Raw genomic sequence first — 5000 nt, forward strand, 5'->3', positions numbered from 1 at the left:
CTTAGAGGGCTGATTTTCCGCCAGTAGTTTTCTGTCCTGGCCTGACCGGTCATTTGTCCGAACGTTATCGTACCCAAGGGACTGACCAACCACCGTCGAAGATATCCTTGGATGTTAGATGCATTTCCAAGTACCTGTCCTAAGGGATATGTTCTTACTCTCTCTCTCTCTCTCTCTCTCTCTCTCTCTTTCTTTTTCTCTCTTTCTCTCTCTTTCTTTCTTTCTTTCTTTCTCTATCTTTCTCTTTCATTTTTTTTCCCTTTTTTTTTTCTCTTTCTTTATCTCAGGTAGGTAGAAACGGAACCGGTAAGATTCGTCTTGGGAACTCTTGTTCAAAAATTCTTGTATTATATTATTCGACAAAGTCGAAGAATAAATAATATTTTAAAGTATAGATCATATTTGTCGATTAGAAATCATTTGGAGATATCCTTTCGGAAGATAGATCGTTCGGAGGAATAATCATCGTTCGTTATTTATATAACATTGTTATTACAATCGAATGATTTTACATTGGGACTATCAATCATATTCAAACGTTGAAGGTCGATCGATTACAGAGTAAGATAGATATCTATCTAACTATGTATCTATCCATCTCTCCTTATGTATGTATATATGGTATGTATGTACGTGCATATGTGTATATTCCTTTACGTTTAACGTTTGCTCGTTCAATGTCACTTCTTGGCGTTTATAAACATACATCGTAGATTTATATAATATGTCTCGCACTAGTTTATACAACGGTATAAGAGTTTATCTTTTCTATGACCTCAGTCGTATACGATCCTCCGAGTCGTCAACATTTACGTTAGCATATCACTTATTACGCACGATCGTATAGGAAAAAGTAAGTAATATTAATTTTTGATAAACTATTAATTTTCAAAAACTATTCTCAATGGATTACGATTAGAATTCGTTAGGGACGAACGAATTTATCATTCGTTTCTTAATCTTAATGATAGTCTTTTAACACGATGATCGTTTGAAATAAACTTTTTTGACAAATTGTTAGGGAAGATATAACATTATCAAAGAGCAAGGGTTAGATACACCATGTAGTAACGCCATAGTAAATAGGTGTTAATGCGAGCCAGCTTCTAAAATGGTAGGCAGGGTGGTTCCAAGGGTCGACGATGTACCACCCTGCGACGAGGTTGTAAAGGACGGCCATCAGGGCGGACAATGTATTAAGTACCAAAGGGACACCATTCACGAGGGATTACCTTAAACGCACAAGCAGGTCCCATTGTCTAAACTGATGGCCCAATCTAACCTCTAGCCATCGCAAACGTAAAGCTAACTGAATTCACTAGGTTAGGTAGTTTCTCCAAGAGCTATCTTGACCGATTGGATATCCGCGTTTGTTGAAACGGTCGTCTCTTACTTTGAGAGTTTGTCGAGTATAATGCCGACGTTAGTTTCTAGTTTGCTAACTACTCAAACGGTTCAATAAATTATTTCCTTTCTAAGGGTGAATAATCTCTTGCGCGTTAATTTCAAAATCGTGTTTATTATGCGATTCATTGTAAGAAGAAAAAGAAGAAGAACATAAAACGTTTTATAAATTAAAATATCGTTGTAAAAAATGTTTATTATAGATATTAAAGACGAAAGGAAGGAGAAAAGATGATGAGATCTTAACGAAAACGTTTTAATAATTTCATTAAATAATCACGATACGATTGATCGATTGATCGATTGAACGAACGAACGAACGAACGAACGAACGAACGAATTGGGGTTGAATGACAATAAACTCACGTCACGTCAACAGTACGACGAACAGTAGACAAACCGACCAATCGACCGATCGACCGAACCCCTTTTCTTCTTATTCCTCCTCGAGAGGAGAATCTAATCAAACATTTATGCTAAATCACGAAACAATCCGTACGAAATCAGCAAATAAAAGGGCTCGACCAATGAATGCCGAAGGCCCCTCACCCATCTCCTCTCTCCCATTTCGCAGCCCTTAAAGCCCTTACAACGTTGGTCATTTGAATCTCCTATTTACTCGTCCATACTGGACAAAAAGTTGATGGACATTCCGTACCGGACAAAAGGCACTCTTCGTGATGCTGCAGAGTGAAGAGAAGATAGATAGAAAGAGAGAGAGAGAGAGAGAGAGAGAGAGAAAGAGAGAAAAAGAGAGAAAGAGAGATAGCGAGAACGGTATGTAAATTCTTAGCCGGGCAGACGGTCGCGAGAGTATTTGGCTTTGAAACGCATTTGCATGGGCTACGCATTTGTGGCGACTACTATAGCTCGGCCTCTATCCTGATTGCCCTCGTTTATTAAGATTAACTTTTCTCGCTCTAATCTCGGTGTCTCCCTGGAGCGGTCCTTTAATATCACCGAACTTCCATTGTGATATCTCGACGATCTTTCTCTGTCTCTCTCTCTCTCTCTCTCTCTCTCTCTCTCTCTCTCTCTCTCTCTCTCTCTCTCTCTTTAGTTACGATCTAAACTTGGAAATGCTGCATCAAAAAGTGTGATAGATTTCACACGTGTATATATGTATATATATGCTATATAGTATATGTGTATATACTATATGTACTACTTATATATACTATATATAAGTATATGTCTAAGTATGTATGTAATTTCTCTTTCTCTCTTTCTCTTTCTCTCTCTCTCTCTCTCTCTCTCTCTTTCTCTCTCTAGTTGCAATTTAATACTTAGAAATGTTGCATCAAAAAGTGTCATAAATTTGTATGAAACACTCCAAAGAAAATAGTTTAATATATATATATATATTTATGAGTCTAATATATATATATTAAATGATAAATTCGTACTCTCTTCATAAAATCTCATGACTGACATTAAACGTTGTAAAAGTAAGCAATGTAATAACTAGGTTTATGCGTGCTCTTGCATACACAAATAAACACGCACACATACAACACCGAGTCCTTTTACGTTTGTCTCTTTCTTTCTTTCTTTCTTTTTAAAATTCTAAGAGTTCTTGCATCATTAACGGGTAATAAGAAAATTGAAGTCGAGTAACCATAGATCCCGCATGGTTTGAAAGTAACGATTAAAGTTCTGACATTATTATTTCTCTTCTCGGTAGGCGTATCATGCTTGTACACAGGTATGCGTATATTTACAGGTAGTGAATAGTATTCTCCATGTGTATTTCTCATCGTCATCGTCGTCGTCGTTGTCGTCGTCGTCGTCGTTGTAACAGCTATTGACCGTTTCTATGGATTCACGCTTTTTCATAGAAATAATTATCCGCATTTTACCGTATCGCCATTTGTCTCGTGATCCTTGCGTGAGTAATAAATATGTTTCTCGCGAGACACGCGTTATAAGTATCTACGAATAAATAAATACTAACGTACATACATATATGCGTGTATACGTGTAAACACAAGTTTTCTATCTCGTTTCTATTACGACATCTCATTGAATTCTTTTTCAAAGTTACACTCTCGATCGATCGATGCATTTTTCTCTTTCTCTCTCTCTCTCTCTCTCTTTTTATTTTTCTCTATCTATATATCTATCTATCTATCTATCTATCTGTCTGTCTGTCTTTCTTTCCCTTTTTTTTTATTACATCTCTTCGCTTTTTCTTTTTTTTTTTTCTTTTTTTTTCTTTTCTTTTTTTTTTCTTTCTTTTTTTTTTTTTTTTTTTTTTTTTTTTATTATAATGAATGAAAGCAATTTAATTGGATTATCACTAATTACATTAAAGATCCATCAGGTTTTATAATAATACCATGCGGTAATATCGTTGAAAAACGAGTAGAGGAGTAACATCGGCCAAACCAGAATTTTCTGCTTTTAAAAGCTTTTAAAATTTCCGACCCCGGATAGATAGGTAATTATTATGCGTGCGCGTTTCTGACCGAATACAAATTGAATTATATTGAACCGAGTGAATTTACTCTACGTTTTTGTTATCTATATATATATATATGTATATAGAGACTATACTTACAAGATGACATTGTATTGTTAATGGTTATGTAGTGGAACAGAAGGATGGCGATGAGAAGGAAAAGGAGGAAGAGGAATAGGATGAGGAGAGGGAGGAGGAGGAGGAGGAGGAGGAGGAGGAGGAGGAGGAGGAGGAAAAGTAGAAGGGGAAGAGAGACAATTTGGAAGGGGGACCCTCCTAATCTGGGAAAGTCACCCTGTTATATAATACAACGCTTGATTACATCGGCCATAGTCACTCGCACTCCTCTCGACGGTAGAAATAAAGTCTCTGTGTCATTTATCAAACTCGATGCCATCACCCATTCTCTTTCTGTCTTCCTCTCTCTCTCTCTCTCTCCCTCTCTCTCCCTCTCTCACTCTCTTCCATCCCCTTTCTCTCTCTCATCGGTATGTTTTTTCCATCTTTTTCTTAGTAAAAGAAACGTGATTTTCACGAAACAATTTGTATTATCAGACTCCCCATTTTTGGATCGATCTCTCTCTCTCTCTCGATATATTATATATATATATATATATACTTACATACAACTCTAACATAGTTTGAGAAAAATGAAATGTAGAATTTTTCTCTCTCTCTTTTCTTTCTCTTTCTCTTTCTCTCTCTTTTCCTCTCTCTATCTAATCTCGTCGACACTGTCATTCCATCCTCGTATCATTCTACTCGTGCTTTGAATTCGTTTACCTATGATCTTTCGATTCGATCTCTCGTCGATGATTTTCTTTAGCAAAGGAGGGTTGAGAAATCGAAGACGTTATATCATCGTATAAATCCATTCGAGATTAGTTATCTTTATTCTTGCCGTGTATTTCACCGAAATAAATTTGTATATATTAGAATAACGTTTAGAATCGATATGTATGTAAGTAACCACCTATCTATCTAACTATATATTGCGTGCGTGCGCATGTGTATATATATATATATATATATGTATATAAGTATACATCTTGCGGTATGTACAGTAAATAGTACTCAAATCAAATCCCGTTTAAATTTCGATTTATACATTTTACAAAGAGGGTTATTCATCTTC

The 5000-nt window shown here is 36.0% G+C and overlaps 1 long non-coding RNA gene across 1 annotated transcript in view; it reads left to right on the plus strand.

Annotated features, from left to right (window-relative positions):
- The first annotated feature begins 757 nt into the window (after positions 1-757).
- Positions 758-5000, plus strand: part of LOC118440808 (uncharacterized) — a 70252-nt gene continuing 66009 nt past the window's right edge. The window contains exon 1 of the long non-coding RNA XR_004837934.2: positions 758-853. This is a non-coding gene — a long non-coding RNA (uncharacterized LOC118440808). The remainder of the gene's footprint in view (positions 854-5000) is intronic.

Source organism: Vespa mandarinia, chromosome 6, assembly GCF_050613455.1.
Source record: "Vespa mandarinia isolate Hongniang chromosome 6, ASM5061345v1, whole genome shotgun sequence".
Lineage (NCBI taxonomy): Eukaryota > Metazoa > Arthropoda > Insecta > Hymenoptera > Vespidae > Vespa > Vespa mandarinia.